Source organism: Larimichthys crocea, chromosome X, assembly GCF_000972845.2.
Source record: "Larimichthys crocea isolate SSNF chromosome X, L_crocea_2.0, whole genome shotgun sequence".
Classification (NCBI taxonomy): Eukaryota; Metazoa; Chordata; class Actinopteri; family Sciaenidae; genus Larimichthys; species Larimichthys crocea.
In genome coordinates, this window is record NC_040020.1 from 33038824 (window position 1) to 33058010 (window position 19187).

A 19187-nucleotide genomic window follows, 5' to 3' on the forward strand; every position below is an offset into this window, starting at 1 on the left:
CAGAGGAAAAATTAAAGCTGGGTGATTTAGAGCTACAGCCACATTTAAATTATCAACAAACCTTTTTAAATCACTGAAAAGAATCAGAGACATATGGAGCATGGTCTGGATCATATTGAAGATACTTATGAGGGATGAATGAAATTCCTATGCTCTTCAGGGTCCTCAGTTACATACATACTCTACATGACAGCAGATCAGTTTTACGTGCTATTGGCTGCTGGTTTTTGTTGATGCTTTCCATCACGGATTGCCTAAATGTTTGTTGAATTTTTTTATTATTGCTGGGCTCACCTGGCTATTATTACACTAACTACAGCTTCCTTTTTCAACTCCACTAACAGTGAAGGGAAACACATAGTTGTGGCTTACAACACACCTCTAAACCCCTGCACCCATTGTTACCATATCAGGGCAACACTTTGGTGTAACATGTGGTGTCACATCAGAATACACCTGTATATTTTCTGGGTCATCAATAGGGAAGAGAAGAGACAAGAGAACTACCGGTAGATTAGCCACAGGGTGTCAGTCCATGGAACAAGGAGACAGTTGAAGAGTGACAGGAATGTGGAGAGAGAGAGATGGGGAATGACATGCAGGAAACAGCCACAGGTCGGATTTGAACCCTGGGCTTCCACAGCAAGGACTGAGTCTTTGCACATAGGGCGGCTGCTCTACCAACTAAGCTAAGCAGCTGTTTTAACCAGATAAAGGGACAGTGATGTATATTGAAGAGTTGCAGTATGTAGCAACCAACAGTATATGTCTTGTGCTGTTTATCTGTCTTGCCCTCAATAGATTCAAGAGAGCTATGAGGACCAGATTATTCGCCATTCATTGATACTTTGGTCAGTGTGATTGGTTTTAACCCAAAGTCTGAATAGTTTGTGCCACAACAATGTCTGTTGTCTTTAGCTGGTATGTCACAGTGAGAGTTGAGTGTCAACTTGTGCTCAAATTCAACCCAGTGCAAACTTTAAGCTTATGTAAGATTTTTGTGAGACTGCATTTCTCAGAGATAATTCACACCTCAGACAAGCATTTTGAAGACTTCCCCTCTGCACTTGCCCTTTGGAGAATCCCTGTAACCATGTGTCATTTCATTTGATGGTCACTCCAGACACAATGCATTGCAGTTATGCATTGGTACAAAAAATACATCCATGGTTAGGTGGCAGTAGTGATGTGTCAGTTGTGAAGCCGAACCGGCTCTTTTAAGTGAACGAAGGGAGCCGGCTTCCGTCCAGCCGGTGGGGGTCCAGCATAGCAGCGCTCATAGGTTCACTGACCGTTGGCTACAGCAATTTATTGATTTCAGAAAATTTACTACTAAATTTTTACTTTTGAATACTTCAGTACAAAGGATGTTTTAAATAATTTAAGTGATATATGTGTGAATATATAACTCATAAGTCAAAACAGCGCCAAATTGGGCTGAATTGTAAAAGTGTTCAAATGAAGAGCCATTTGGGAGTCGAAAGAGCCGGCACTTCTTGATGAGCTGAGTTGAATGATCTGGCTCACTAAAAAGAACAGAAATTTCCTTCACTAGGTGGCAGTAATGGACAAAAAAAAAAAATCCTGATAAATAGAGCAAAGTTTTACGTCTTAGGCAGTGTCATCATTTTACAATTCTAGTGGCTTGAGGGCAAAGCTCTTACATATATAATGTGGTAGGTGCGAAATAAATAGGGGCCCAACAGCAAGTAACAGGTTAATCAATGTTGACACACATTCTAGGACCAGCTGCAGACAAACCACACCATGACAAGACTGGTTGGGACTTAACCATCAAAGTGTCACACAGCAACAACAAGTGTGATATTTATTCATCAGTGATGGGTAAATCTAAATCGAATCAAATCAAATATCACATTTAAGCAAGCAGATGTACAGTAGAGTATAGTTTCTCATATGATGTGCACATCTGTGGATACAGGATGAGATCATTTTGTTGCATGCTGTTTCTGTGTGTCATTGTGTTGTTGTTTCTGGATGAGGAACATGTGGTGAGTCCCATAAAGTGCAGCTGGACAGAGTAAAAGCCTAATTTATTCCTTTGTTGTGGCCAAGAGAAACACCTCCAGGACATAATATTTCACTGTGGATGAAAGTTCTCATTTTACAGTTCCAACTTGATTCATCAAATCAAATCAAATCAAATCAAATCAAATCAAATTAAATCAGATCAAATTTTATTTGTATAGCCCAAACTCACAAAGTACATTTTCCTCTGAGGGCTTTACAATCTGTACAGGGAGTGACACCCTCTGTCCTTAGACCCTCGGTTCAAGTGAGGAAAAACTTGCCCACAAAAAACCTTTAACAGGGAAAAAAGTGGAAGAAACCTCAGGAAGAGCCACAGAGGAGGGATCCCTCTCCCAGGACGGACAGACGTGCAATGGATGTCACATGTACAGGACAAATCAACACAAACATAGTGTACAATTACAATGAATGACAAAATGACAATGAATTACAATTAATGATAAAATGATTACAGTAGCAGTGGAACCTGTGATAGAGAGAGAGACACAGATGCACAGCAGCAGCAAATCATTAACTATAAACTGTAATGGAGATATGGTAGCAATAATGACAGTAATAAGATATGTAGTGTATGTCATGCAGGACCACAGCAGCAGCCACGATCCATGAGAACCTGCTGGACGATAGAGCACAGAAACTCCGGGGAAGAAGTTTAGTTAGTAACATGCATTAACATGCATTTATGAAACATGTATGTTTACCGATGGTGGTGGCCTGACTAGGCATAACCCTGAGATTCATGCAAATCACTGTACCATTCTCAAACAGAATCAATTAACCAATCAAGTATTTACTATTAATCCACTTGCTAAATGACAGTATCCCCAAATATGATGTGTTTTTAATAGCTGCATGGAGCAGATTAGAACAAATGACCTTTCCTAATAAATAACAACAAACAGGTCTAAGTATGGACTGATGCAGACCTAACACACTCAGGTGAAGCAGGCTACATGTCATCTCCCAAGGCTTAACCACATGCTAGCCAGATGTTGTCATGTCTAACATCTGTCCCGCAGCTATTGGTATCTGAGCCTCTGGCAAGACATGGACATCTGTTCAAAATGTATTCAGACATGCCACAACAGCCAGCATGTACCATTAAAGTGTCACGTGTGGCTGAAAGAGGTTTTTAAAAGAACTTTAATCAACAGCTTCATCAAATGTTTTTATATTTTGTGGAAAGAAACATTATACACCCTCTGTATAGAGATGTTGCAGATCCTTTATGCTAAAATCATGCAGTGAGGGAGATGAAAGAAGCTGTTCTGTAGTCTGGTGGTAGGCCCAGCTCACCTGTACCTGAATTGTTTGACTGAGGTCTGGATGGAAACATCCCATTCACTTTCAGTGGAGTTTCAACCATTCCATTCTGTTCAGAGTTATATATACCCCAGAATCCACTGAGCAATAACACATATAAGATAGGTAGAAGATAAGATAAGAAGAAGATATACTTTATTAATCCCTCAATGTGGAAATTCTTTTTTCACTCTATTTTTTATTTACATACATTTTAACCCGGACACACAGTACAACGGCATAGACATGCAAATGTGGAGAGAGATGGTGGAGTGATGGGCAGCCAGCCAGACCAGTGCCCAGTGGGGGGGTCGGTGCCTTGCTCAAGGGCACCTCGGCAGTGCCTCAGCAGTGCCCAGGAGGTGAACTGGCACCTCTCCAGCTACCAGTCCACCTCCCATGTGGGACTTGAACCAGCCACCCTCCGATTCCCAAGCCAAGTCCCTATGGACTGAGCTACTGCCGCCCCAATACAGTACCCATGGAGATTCTGGGGAATAATACATGCATGCATATGGGATGTGGGATGAGTTTGCTGTTTCATGGGGAGAAATTGTGTTGGAAAGCTGAGCTGAACTCAACATTCTGATGTAGGTAGTGTTATTTTCATGGTGTACAAAAACTTTGATGTGCTGGAGAAGCAGTTTCTCAAAGGACTGCAGTTAGTGCTACAGGGTGGAGGCCGTTTAGACACTGCAGAATGTATAGGGACGATGGTGGCTGTCTGCTGCTCTCCTTTGACAGTAATACTTTAAAAACATCAATGATGAAGTCAATAACTGATGTGTCTGCTCTGCCTTCTTGTTGTCAGATTTAATCTCGCTCTGATCAATCATAAATTAGCTGATGTATGATGTTATTACTTAAGACTAAAGTGGTTCTCCTGGGTGGTGACATATCTGAACAGCAGACGGTCAACATTCAAGTCCATGTAAAGTCAAAATAAATATGCGTTTTAAGTTTGTCTTCTAAAAAAGGAAGTGCAGCACTGGCAGCACGGTGCACCCGGCAGATAGTCAGACCCAGGCAGGTGTCTCTCGTACGTGTGTGCCGTTACTGACACACGTGAACTCAGATCTGACTACATATATTCCCTGTCATGGCCACAAGCTGATGCTGCATATAAGAGACCTCCCATGTCCCGTTACCAATGTATTTTCCTCTGGATTCCGCTCCAGAAACGAGAGCAGTCTAACGTTACATGCACTGACATTAGATAACACACATGAATATAATGAGAAACCCTAATGTGTTTATGTTAGTACACAATGTAAATTCACGTTACTGTGCACTAAGTCACCTAATGTTACTGTGATTACTGTATTATTGTCATGTCTCCATTAAAATGGCCCTTCACAATCCACTTCTTCATCACTTTGTTATTTGGAAATTAAAATGAAGTAATGGAGCTGTTGTCACATTCTGGCATCCAGGGAAGATGCATTTTTGGGATGTTGTGGGCAGAGCTATGTATGGTTGTTGCGCTGAAGGCCTCTATACCGTTGCGCTAAAGGGGGCTGCATAGTCACCGCGTGACGTCACGCCGTCTTCTTTTAGGACTGCCCAAAAAATCCTGGACTGAAAACTGCTGAAAAACTGTTTGAATCTCTAACTCCACATTTCAGTAATATATTGTTCAAAGCCTTTTCACATGTGTTCAGCAACTATTTTCCGACATATTTGTGTTTTGAAAGAAAACATGGAATTGCTTTTACACAGACTTTAAAACTTTAAAAACTCGACATCTGATAATATGAGTTTAACTTAGGTTGGCTGTGGAATTTTGGGCATGGAACCCAAATTGCCCCACATGTTAATGCCAGCACCCTGTATGGCAGCTTGCTGCTATTGGTGTGTGTGAGTCCACATGAATGAGCAGCAAAAACCTTGTAATGCTCCTTGGATGAAAGCGCTTTACATTTTTACAGTTCACAGTTTACAAATTTGACATTAATTTAAATTTAAATAGGAAAAAAACAAATGTAACACAAACAGAACAAAATGCTGCCTGACAATTCACAAGTTAGTCACAAAAAAGTTAATATTAACATCTCAGGAACAAGGTAAAATACTACACCCACTTTTGTGTAGACTTAGTTTACATATGTACTTTTCCTTGAGTTTCCTAGCAACCACCACTGTTAGTTGCGAAGCAATCTGCATGTTGTACAGCAGATCAAAAGTCTCTGCAGACATCCAAAGATGGCCAGGCTATGGTTTGGCGGAATGTCAATAGCTTTCAAGAGCCATACAACAATTGCAGTCAGAGCTGTACAATATAAACCAAAACCAGAATAGACGTGCTAATGATCCTCCAGCAGAGCAACATTTGTTGCATTCAGTGATGCTGACACTGATGGAAAATTTCAGTCATTGTACTAGACAAACCTTTAGCATGACTTAATATAACCCGGAACATTATCTGCCCTGACTGATATCTCTGAATTCAATGTGTTCCTGATAAGATGTGATGAAACTGAAGTAGTAAAGAAGTTCACAGATTTTGGTTTGGTTTTCCTTAATGTAGTGTCAAACTTGAAAATATCAACTGTGGTTGAACATAGTACTTAACTGACTAAGAAAGTTCTCTGCCTAGAAAAAGTGCTACATAAATACACACATTTAGAATTATTTTTACATTTATCAGTGATGAAGTTCTGAGTTAAACAGGACCGAGGGCTCAGTCTTCCTGAAACAATGCACAACAAGCAGACACATGGGTGTGATCAGCACATCTTTGCAATTTTGGTGACCACATTCATTGGCAAAACCAGCTCCGCACAACATGGAAGAGAGGGTGAATACATTGTCAGGGTGATTCAGTAAACAAGTAAAACAGGGATAGAGGCTGAGGTCTCTGAGAGAGTTCAACTCTGCAAAACACCCGAATAACCAAACTACACAACAAGGTTTTTTAATACCAAACACATGAAGAGCTTACAAGTTATGATCCTTTCATATAAATTCTACTTCAGATAGAGCTGAAACAAGAGACAGAAAATTGGCTTCAAATGACAAATTTAACAGTCACAATATAATACTGTTGTTTTGAAAGCAGCCTACATCTCATTTCATGTGTGTGACTGAAGCTGAGAGCCTTTACTACCATATAAAGAAAAGCTCAGACTTGTTCAGAAGGCAGGTCTCTCACATACATCTATATTTCATCTGTGTTTTTTTCTGTCCGTCTACTTCACCATAAAGTTCAACAATCTGCTCCTAGAAAACTAAATCATAGCAACTGGAATACAAACACGACACTCTGCCAAATTTGACTTTGGTATGATGCACAAGGTTTAACAGTATGACTGCTTCCATAAAAATGTAGAGTAGTAGGATCATTTTAATCTTTTCATACAACCAAATCTGTTAAGATACAGTGGTCCCTCGTTTATCGCGGGGGATACGTTCTAAAAATAACCCACAATAAACGAAATCCGCAAAGTAAGTTTTACAATTATTATACATGTTTTAAGGCCGTAAAACCCCTAACCACACACTTTTATAGACCTTTTTACACGCATTTTGTACAGTACTTCCTTAAACCGGACGCAGAACACACGTGTGGTTCTCACTTAGCCAATCAGGACGCAGAACACAATGCGCGTTCATACTGTACAGTACACTGTAAAAATAAAGCATGCAAAATTACACTGAAAAAAATCCGCGAAACAGCGAGTCCGCGAAAAGTGAACTGCGTTATAGCGAGGGACGACTGTATCTTATATCTTTGACCAGTAACTGTAACCCTATATATAACCCTAACTGTAACGCATATATATATATATATATAATATATATATATATTATATATATATATATATAGGTTGTGTGTGGTGTGTGTGTGTGGGTGTGTGTGTGTGTGTAGAGAAAAAGAGAGAGAGAGAGAGAGAGAGAAAAGATGAAAGTTCAAGATTTAGTTGATGTGAAGTTTGCCCATTTCCACAGATATATGTACTGTAGGAGCAGCAGAGGGTGACCTGGAGTGTATTGTGTGGTCCCTGGCCCTACAATGACTTTATTTTATATATGATTTCATAAATGGTCCCCTATTAGATATTTGTAGGTAGGTAATGCTTCTTTATTGGCTAATAAATGTATTTATTATATCTGACGATTCTCCTATGACATCAGACCTATAGTCAATCAATCCAGTCGATGCATTAGAAATGACAAATCCCAGCTACTCAAACGCCCCCTGCTACAGAATGAGTCTGAATTTCTATTTAACTCACCTGTTCAAATAATATTAAGGCTAAAAGTTAGGCATACTTAAGTTAGTAATTGTTTGAGCACCCAGGCATCATTCAGCCAACCTCAGGTCTGCCAATGATCCACATCTTTGCAAAATTTTAGATTATTTTTAGATGATTCATTTTTATAAATATAACATGGCATATCTGCCCTTGGGCTTTACAAAGCCCTATGGTCGGCCAAGAACAAAGACTCTTAAAAAGCCCCTCCAAAGAAAGACATTTGAATGTAGAATATATGAATAAATATATAAAATATATTTGTATAAATGTATAAATATATAAAGAATACAATTACAATATTCCTGTATTATCAAAGGGGGGCTTGACAGTAAAAGTGTGGCAACCCCTGGTCTAAAGTAAACATCTAATTTTTTATATTTGTCTAGGTTATGTCGCAGTTCAGTCTTGTTTTGAACTGTCATTGTGTCATCATCTTCTTTGGTGTTTTATTTCTGTTTAATTTCAGAATTCATAATGATGTGTGTGTGTGTTCTGCTTTAACAATAACAGGCTACAGCATGTATCATTATAGAAAAGAGCCCATACACATTGCACCCACCCACGGCTGAAATCATTGTTTCTATAAAAGCACAATTACACAGCTTTCCTTTGTTTTTACTGGCTCACACACTGAGGCTGATAAAACACAGATGGAGGTGGAGTGGTAGAGAGACATTGAAAATGAGTGTGCAGCTCTCTTTCTCACAGCTCGACCCCCAAACTTCAGTGATGGATGGTTAAGAACTTGCAGCCAAGTTGGCAACATTAGCTGTGTTTTTCTTTAGTCCTAACATTGTATGGTGTTTTCCTACTGTATTTAACAAAAACACCTTCCACAGTCAGGACATAATCAGGGAAATCATATATAAGCAACCTAAACCAGTGACACAATAGCCAGCAATCCATCACACTCATCTCTGTTTTATCAATTTGGCTATCTGCTGTCTGGTTGGGGCTGTTCAGTGTGGAGTATGCCTCTTTTCCCCATGCATGTGGAAGGTTTCCTTAGTTTCCTCCATAGACATACAGGTTAGGGAAAACTGACCACTAATTCCCCATAAATGTAACTGTGTGACAATGTGCTTGTCTGTACTATACTGTGTAACTGTTCGGCACCATTCCTCTTGTGTGTTTAGTTAGCAATCTTAAAGTGTACAGAGAATTTGTCAACTCCCAGCTTCATCATTGTTTTGACAGTGCCATTGCTGCCCTACATCAGCGTCACCATCTGTTCCTTCAGCTTTTTCAATTCAATTCAATTAGATTCAGCTGTAGTTACTAATGCAATTGATACCTTACTATTTGGCTCTATTGGTCATAATGTCTCTTCACTCCATCCCTGAATTGGAGAGTGAGTCTCAGTCATCAGGGGAAGAAGTCACCTTTATTTATGAAACCCAGCCTTTGTCCACCAAGGTTCCAAGAATGAATCAGATGCCCCTTCTCTGTGCCATAGCTCCTGGATCACCCGCAAATGACTTGGTGGATGGCCTATATACCATATATACCAATTTTTTGCCTGTCTGACCTTTGTCATGAGGAGCTCTTTAAGACCTTCCAGATTCAGAAAAGCTCTGCCTATGCCCCATAGTTTAATCTGAGTGCCAGCAATTCAAACAGCACTTCTTCCAAAGGTAAAGGTAAAGCTCCAGCCAAGAGTCAGGCCACTTCTCCCAGACCTGTGTACAATATTCTCTCAAAGAGATCCAGCCCCTCTGCTGAAACATCTATCCTGTCTTCTCTTAAGGTAAATGAGCACTTATTGTCATAAATGAAGAAATACATTCCCCAGAAAAAAAACCCAAGAACATCCTCCGCAACCTCTGCTCCTTGCTGGCATCACACCCCACAGGACCTTGGGGAATTCAGTCCATTTACATTTACATTTAGTCATTTGAGTCAAGTAAGGCCTGCTTTTTGTTATGTTGTTAAGGGCAAAGCGGCATGACCAGGCAACCAAGAAGACATGATTAGAGAAGGTTAGTTGGTCATTAATCATGACCCTTACTGTAAGTTTCTCGCTAACCGAGAGAGATATAGAGAGTCAGTTTTGATGTTGATGTCATGGTGTATTGTAGGTTTGGCTGGGAGGACCAGCAGTTCAGTTTTAGAGAGGTTCAGCTGGAGGTGATGTGCCTTCATCCATGTGAATATATCTAAGACCCGTGCAGAGATCGAGGGGTCCTCAGGATCAAATGACAGATAGAGCTGAGTGTCATCTGCATAGCAATGATAGGAGAGGCCACGCAAGCGGATAATCGGTCCTAGGGAGGTGGTGTAAAAAGCACCAAGCCCTGGGGCACCCCTGTGTTGAGGTGAAGAGATGTGGATGACTGTTCAAGCCAGGATACACTGAACAAGTGCCTCGTGAGATAGGATTCAAGCCAGGAAAGAGATTGCCCAACCAGAGCTGCCCATGTTTGAGAGAGTAGAGAGCAGGATGCGATGGTTGACTGTGTCAAAGCAGTTGATAAGTCAAGCAGAATGAGGACAGAGGACTGTGCTGCTGCTCAGGCGTCTTTTAAAGCTTCTGTCACAGCCAACAGAGCAGTTTTGGTTGAGTGACCGCTCTTGAAACCAGATTGATTTGGATCAAGAAGATTGTTCAGTGAGAGAGTTGTTTAGCAACTGCCTGTTCTAAAGATTCCATTCTGTGGTTCTGTGTCAGCTGACAAAAGCTTTGTGGATTGGAGGATTTTTTCTGTAGTTTTCCAAGATAGCAACCCAAGCATTAATTTTCACTGTCTTCAATGTCTTTAGAGACATTGTATGCTTATCTGCACACGCAGGGAGGTTGACTGACCCTATGGACAAAGGGTTGTGTTTTTTGTTTTTTTGTTGTTTTTTTTCCCTGTTAAAGGTTTTTTGAGGGCAAGTTTTTCCTCACTCGAACCAAGGGTCTAAGGACAGAGGGTGTCACTCCCTGTACAGATTGTAAAGCCCTCAGAGGCAAATGTACTTTGTAACTTTGGGCTATACAAATAAAATTTGATTTGATTTGATTTGATCTATGGAAAATGGATGGATTCATGTATTCTGCTTGGTGCTTGCTTGCTTCCTTCTTACTATATATTGATGTAATGCTGGAAGCAGTACTGCTTCTATGGGTTTCCAGGTGAGGTGAATATACAACCAGACCTCCCTTTTAATCCTCAGCATGACCTCACCTCTGATTTAACCTTGAAAGATCACATATTCTTCTCAATGTTCTCAATATTCCTGAAACACTCACAGTCTGATAGATCTTGCCAAGGCACTCAAATTTTTATTGCCAACACTAACATTATGTCTCTTCCATGTTAAAACTCTTATGTAATCTCTCTCCGAGCCATTGGTTGGTTTCTTTGTCCATCACTGATTGCTGCAAACCCACAACAAGGTCCTGGTTCTCAGAACTGTTTCTTGCTATATGTGGACTATACGCATAGGGCCCCGCAGCCACCAGGGGGCCCCCAAGCTGCAAGTTCAGCCTCAGTATATTTTGGGAGAATTAAAAATACCTGTCTTTATCTGTAACCAGGTGAATCCCCTCATATAAGGAAAACTAAGCTGTGACAGCTTAACTTGTGTTAGTGGGGTAATCAACTATTAAACTTCAACATAACTATTATTCTTATTGTTAGTTTGTTTTCATTGTTTGCACTTTAAGATAGATGCTGGTTCAAGATAATTTAGCTTTAGCTGATTTCTGTTGATCAGAACATCAGATTGTGCTTCTACATACCACAGTCACAGAAACAGATCCAAAATGGTGCCGAATGGGTCTCAAACTTGCGGCCCGCGGGCCTAATGTGGCCCCCTACTTGACATCAAAGTTTAGTGTTAGTGCGGCCTTAGTTACTGTGCCTGATTCACATATACAGGTCAAAATAAATGTGATAGTATGAAAACATTACAAGTGAGAAAAAAAATAGATGAGCAAAATAATAAGTTGTAAGCTTCAGAAACCATCAAACACATATTTAGGAAAAGTCACAGACTGAGAGACATGTAGTTTTAATGTAAATGAAGTTATTTACAAAAGAAAAACCCAAACGTCTGGAGACTGTGAGACTGTCTAGTGTACTGTGTACATGTCAGTGCTGCCTATGACAACGTGAGAGCATTCTCCACAAAACTTGTTTAATGGAAAGCCCAGGTCTCTCGGACAAACCTCTGCCATTTCGCAGCATGCAGTCATGGATGCGGGCACACCATTCAGTGGTGAAGAAGTATACTGATGCCATTGTGAAGCTACAGGAGGAATTTGATCACAGGTTTGCAGACTTCAAGACACACAGAGCCACTTTTCAAATTTTTGCTGACCGCTTCTCCTTCGATGTGCAAGATGCCCCTCCTGTGCTTCAAATGGAGCTCATTTACCTGCATCGCAATTCTGAACTCAAAGCGAAGTTCAGGGAGGTGAGTGGAAAAGCAGACAAGCTTGGACAATTTTTGAGAGAATTGCCCCCCACCTTCCCTGAGCTTTCCAGGATGTTCAAGCAGATCATGTGCCTTTTTGGGAGCACATAATTGTGTGAAAAGCTCTTCTCTACCATGAACTTTAATAAGTCAAAGTACAGGTCCAAAATTACTGATGAGCATCTTCAAGCCATACTGAGGGTCTCAACTGCTTCCTCCCTCAAGCCAAATGTGGCTCAGCTGTGTGAGAGGAGGCGCTGCCAGGTCTCTGGCAGCAAGGAGTAGGCAAGAGAAGCCTATGTTCTGAAGAACTGTTCATGTTCGATTCGTTCATGTTCGAACCTTTCATGTTCGAACCATTCATGTTCTGAAGAACTGTTCATGTTGAAGAACTGTTAATCTTAAAGACTGAGAAGACTGGATCAGTTGTACTTTGTACTTTTAGAATACCTGAAACCCTTTTTTGTGGAGTACTTGATGCCGCCCAGACTCACCCAGACTCTACCACCAGAGGCCCCCAGGTAAATTGAGTTTGAGACCCTTGGGTTACAGTGACAAAATCCAATTTAAAGTATCTGTGTGTAGGATTTATTGACCACTAGCAGTGTAGTTGCAGAATGCAACCCAATCTATTTGCCCTCCCTTTTCAAACAGGATGAAAAATTATTCATTATTTCTTGCATTTGCTCATTCATGTGTCTTTACTGCGATGTCAGCTACAGGTTTCTGAAGAGTGTGGTGACTCTGGTTTCCGCCATGTTGGCAGTCCTACCAGAGTGGGGTAGCCCATGTGTTTGCATTGGATTCACGGTTTGTGACAAAGCAAGACAGAATGGAACTCACAAATAAAATAAAGTGAGATGGATTTTGACATCATCGGTGTGAGCTTGACAAGGAAATGAAGTCTCATGCAAACTCAAACTCTGGAAGCGAGCTGGATGAGCTGAAAACTCAGCTCATCAGATCTCACTGAACCTCAAGCTCTCCACTGAGCTCAAGGCTGAGAGAGAGGCTCCCCAAAAAATCCCCGGCCGGGATGACAACCAACCACTGAATGAGGCTGAAGTCGCTGAGGAGAAGCAGTGCGAGCAGCAGGACACTATCAGTCCTGCACTGGCACTCTAATCACTGAAAGAGGCTCAGGGAAATGTTCCAGACAGGACAGCAGAACCACCTTCTGTCTGGAAGAGAACCTGTCACTTTCTGAGATTGAGGAAACCAAAGAGGTGAAAGAAGAAGAAGAGGGAGGACCAAAGTAACATCAAGTTTTGTGGGTTTTCTCCAGGTGCTCTGGTTTCCCCCACACATCCAAAGACAAAAATAAATAAATAATACGTTTTCGAAAAATAGATTTTTGCCACATAAAAGGATTCTTTAAAAAATCTATATTTATTTAAGTGTACACCATATTAAAAATATTTCAATGTTTAACCTTGCTGTAAGACAAACTTTTAATTTGTTCAATAGATTAACTGCAATCTTAAAATCCATATAACACGAAACAAAGAACTGTGGAGGAGAATAATTCCAATATTTAGATCATAGTGATCAATAGATCGGTAGAGTCTAATTCAAATTAAACCTTTGCTTCTATTTTTCACTTCCAGATGAAGTGACTTTTGTTGTTCTGACTCAACCCAGTTAAATTAGTTATAATCTTCAATCATGTTAACACAGGGATGAAATGTTGGGAAGACTGAAAAAGTGACACACAGGACAGACACAATCCCTCAGAAATCATTGACTTCCATGTCCTGTTTTGACCAAACAAAAAAATATAAAGAAAAAAACAGTCAGAGGTTTCATTCCTATGTCAGCACTGCAAAAAACAGAACAAAGGGAATTGCCCCATCTAAATATTATTATTATAAATTATTTATGGCCTGCTAGAATTGTCAGATACTGTATGGCTGGAAGAGTTTTTTTTGGTTGACATAAAGAAGCATTTGAATGTGCTTAAAGTTAACTTCTAAGGACATGACTGCTGCTGTTATGTACCTGTAGATGTGGCACAAAATATCACTTTGTGAATGATCTGGTGAAAGAGAAGAGTGATACTTTTTAAACTGAAATGTTAACAGACTTTGTATTACTCATAATAAGTCGTGTTTAAATGAACATGAGGTTCAGATTTGTACCAACTTCATGCAAGTTTAACGTGTTCCATAAAATGTATTCTGAGCTTACAAGTTTTGATCCTTCAATAAATTCTACTTCAGATAGAGCTGAAACAAGAGACAGAAAAATTGGCTTCAAATGACAAATTGTAACAGTCACAATAATTACTGTGTTTGAAAGCAGCCTACAATCCTCATTCAGTGTGTGACTGAAGCTGAGAGCCTTTACTACCATATAAAAAAAGCTCAGACTTGTTCAGAGGCAGGTCTCTCACATACATCTATTTCATCTGTGTTTTTTTTCTGTCCGTCTACTATCACCATAAAGTTCACAATCTGCTCCTAGAAAACTAAATCATAGCAACTGGAATACAACACGACACTCTGCCAAATTGACTTTGGTATGATGCACACGTTTAACAGTATGGACTGCTTCCATAAAAATGTAGAGTAGTAGATCTTTTATCTTTCATACAACCAAATCTGTTAAGATACAAGTGGTCCCCGTTTATCGCGGGGATACGTCTAAAAATACCCCACAATAAACGAAATACCGCAAAGTAAGTTTTTACAATTATTATACCAGTTTTAAGGCCGTAAAAACCCCTAACCACACACTTTTATAGACCTTTTTACAACGCATTTTGTACAGTACTATCCTTAAACCGGACGCAGAACACACGTGTGGTTCTCACTTAGCCAATCAGGAACGCAGACACAATGCGCGTTCATACTGTACAGTAACTGTAAAAATAAAGCAGCAAATTACATGAAAAAAATCCGCGAAACAGCGAGTCCGCGAAAAGTGAACTGCGTTATAGCGAGGGACGACTGTATCTTATATCTTCTGACCAGTAACTGTAACCCATATATAACCCTAACTGTAACGCATATATATATAATATAATATATATATATATATATATATCTATATATATATATCTATATATATATATAATATATAGGTGTGTGTGTGTGTGTGTGTGTGTGTGTGTGTGTGTGTGTTGTGTATGTAGAGAGACGAGAGCGGAGAGAGGAGAGAGAGAGAGAAAAAGATGAAAGTTTCAAGAGTTAGTTATGTGAAGTTTGCCTTTCCACAGATATATGTACTGTAGGAGCAGCAGAGGGTGACCTGGAGTGTTGTGTGGTACCTGGCCCTACTGACTTTATTTATATATGATTTTAATGTCCCCTTTAGATATTTGCGGTAGGTAATGCTTCTTTATGGCTAATAAAGTATTATTATATCTGACGATCTCCTATGACATCAGACCTATAGTCATCATCCACGCGATGCATATAGAAATGCCAAATCCCAGCTACTCAAAGCCCCCCTGCTACAGAATGAGTCTGAATTTCTATTAACTCACCTGTTCAATAATATTAAGGCTAAAAGTTAGGCATACTTAAGTTAGTAATTGTTTGAGCACCCAGGGACCATTCAGCCAACCTCAGGTCTGCCAATGATCCACATCTTTGCAAAATTTTAATTATTTTTAGATGATTCATTTTTATAAATATAACATGGCATGATCTGCCTTGGGCTTTACAAGCCCATGGTCGGCCAGAACAAAGACTCTTAAAAAGCCCCTCCAAAAAAGACATTTGAATGTAGAATATATGACAAATATATAAAATATTGTATAAATGTATAAATATATAAAGAATACAATTACAATATTCCTGTATATCAAAGGGGGGCTTGACAGTAAAAGTGTGGCAACCCCATGGGTCTAAAGTAAACATCTAAGTTTTTATATTTGTCTAGGTTATGTCGCAGTTCAGTCTTGTTTTGAACGTCATTGTGTCATCATCTTCTTTGGTGTTTTATTTCTGTTTAATTTCAGAATCCATAATGATGTGTGTGGTGTTCTGCTTTAACAAATAACAGGCTACAGCATGTATCATTTAGAAAAGAGCCATACACTTGCACCCACCACGCGACTGGAAATCATTGTTTCTATAAAAGCACAATACACAGCTTTCCTTTGTTTTTACTGGCTCACACCGAGGCTGATAAAACACAGATGGAGGTGGGTGGTAGAGAGACATTGAATGAGTGTGCAGCTCTCTTTCTCACAGCTCGACCCCCAAACTCAGTGATGGATGTTAGAACTTGCAGCCAAGTTGGCAACATTAGCTGTGTTTTTCCTTTAGTCCTAACATTGTGGTGTTTTCCTACTGTATTTACAAAAAACACCTTCCACAGTCAGGACATTCAGGAAATCATGATCTAAGCAAACCCTAAACCAGCACACATAGCCAGCAATCCCTCACACTCATCTCTGTTTTATCAATGTGGCTATCTGCTGTCTGGTTGGGGCTGTTCAGTGTGGAGTATGCCTCTTTTTCCCCATGCATGTGGAAGGTTTCCTGTTTCCTCCATAGACATAAGGTTAGGGAAAACTGACCACTAATTCCCCATAAATGTAACTGTGGACAATGTGCTGTCTGTACTATACTGTGTAACTGTCGGCCCCCTTCCTCTTGTGTGTTTAGTTTAGCAATCTTAAAGTGTACAGAGAATTTGTCAACTCCCAGCTTCATCATTGTTTTGACAGTGCCATTGCTGCCCTACATCAGCGTCACCATCTGTTCCTTCAGCTTTTTCAATTCAATTCAATTAGATTCAGCTGTAGTTACTAATGCAATTGAAACCTTACTATTTGGCTCTATTGGTCATAATGTCTCTTCAACCATCCCTGAATTGGAGAGTGAGTCTCAGTCATCAGGGGAAGAAGTCACCTTTATTTATGAAACCCAGCCTTTGTCCACCAAGGTTCCAAGAATGAATCAGATGCCCCTTCTCTGTGCCATAGCTCCTGGATCACCCGCAAATGACTTGGTGGATGGCCTATATACCATATATAACCAATTTTTTTGCCTGTCTGACCTTTGTCATGAGGAGCTTTAAGACCTTCCAGATTCAGAAAAGCTCTGCCTATGCCCCATAGTTTAATCTGAGTGCCAGCAATTCAAACAGCACTTCTTCCAAGGTAAAGGTAAAGCTCCAGCCAAGAGTCAGGCCACTTCTCCCAGACCTGTGTTACAATATTCTCTCAAAAGAGATCCAGCCCCTCTGCTGAAACATATCCTGTCTTCTCTTAAGGTAATGAGCACTTATTGTCATAAATGAAGAAATAGAAATACTTCCCCAGAAAAAAAAACCCAAGACCATCTCCGCAACCTCTGCTCCTTGCTGGCATCACCACCCACAGGACCTTGGGGAATTCAGTCCTTTACATTTACATTAGTCATTTGAGTCAAGTAAGGCCTGCTTTTTGTTATGTTGTTAAGGGCAAAGCGGCATGACCAGGCAACCAAGAGACATGATTAGAGAAGGTTTAGTTGGTCATTAATCATGACCTTACTGTAAGTTTCTCGCTAACCGAGAGAGATATAGAGAGTCAGTTTTGATTTGATGTCATGGTGTATGTAGGTTTGGCTGGGAGGACCAGCAGTTCAGTTTTAGAGAGGTTCAGCTGGGAGTGATGTGCCTTCATCCATGTGAATATATCTAAGACCCGTGCAGAGATCGAGGGGTCCTCAGGATCAAATGACAGATAGAGCTGAGTGTCATCTGCATAGCAATGATAGGAGGCCACGCAAGGGATAATCGTCCTAGGGAGGTTGTGTAAAAAGCACCAAGCCCTGGGGCACCCCTGTGTTGAGGTGAAGAGATGTGGATGACTGTTCAAGCCAGGATACACTGAACAAGTGCCTCGTGAGATAGGATTCAAGCCAGGAAAGAGATGCCCAACCAGAGCTGCCCATGTTTGAGAGAGTAGAGAGCAGGATGCGTGGTTGACTGTGTCAAAGCAGTGATAAGTCAAGCAGAATGAGGAAGAGACTGTGCTGCTGCTAGGCGTCTTTTAAAGCTTCTGTCACAGCCAACAGAGCAGTTTTGGTTTGAGTGACCGCTCTTGAAACCAGATTGATTTGGATCAAGAGATTGTTCAGTGAGAGAGTTGTTTAGCACTGCCTGTTCTAAAGATTCCATTCTGTGGTTCTGTGTCAGCTGACAAAAGCTTGTGGATTGGAGGTTTTTTTCTGTAGTTTTCCAAGATAGCAACCCAAGCATTAATTTTCACTGTCTTCAATGTCTTTAGAGACATTGTATGCTTATCTGCACACGCAGGGAGGTTGACTGACCCTATGGACAAGGGTTGTGTGTTTTTGTTTTTTTGTTGTTTTTTTTCCCTGTTAAAGGTTTTTTGAGGCAAGTTTTTCCCTCACTCGAACCAAGGGTCTACAGGGACAGAGGGTGGTGTCACTCCCTGTACGATTGTAAAGCCCTCAGAGGCAAATGTACTTTGTAACTTTGGGCTATACAAATAAAATTTGATTTGATTTGATTGATCTATGGAAAATGGATGGATTCATGTATTCTGCTTGGTGCTTGCTTGCTTTTCTTACTATATATTGATGTATGCTGGAAGCAGTACTGCTTCTAGGGTTTCCAGGTGAGGTGAATATACAACCAGACCTCCCTTTTAATCCGCCATGACCTCACCTCTGATTTAACCTTGAAGATCACATATTCTTCTCAATGTTCTCAAATTCCTGAAACACTCACAGTCTGATAGATCTTGCCAAGGCACTCAAATTTTTATTGCCAACACTAACATTATGTCTCTTCCCATGTTAAAACTCTTATGTAATCTCTCTCGAGCCATGGTTGGTTTCTTTGTCCATCACTGATTGCTGCAAACCCACAAACAGGTCCTGGTTCTCAGAACTGTTTCTTGCTATATGTGGACTACGCATAGGGCCCCGCAGCCACCAGGGGGCCCCCAAGCTGCAGTTCAGCCTCAGTTATTTTGGGAGAGAATTAAAAATACCTGTCTTATCTGTAACCAGGTGAATCCCTCATATAAGAAGGAAAACTAAGCTGTGACAGCTTAACTTGTGTTAGTGGGGTAATCAACTATTAAACTTCAACATACTTTATTCTTATTTTAGTTTGTTTTCATTGTTTGCACTTTAGATAGATGTGGTTCAGATAATAGCTTTAGCTGATTTCTGTTGATCAGAACATCAGATTGTGCTTCTACATAAC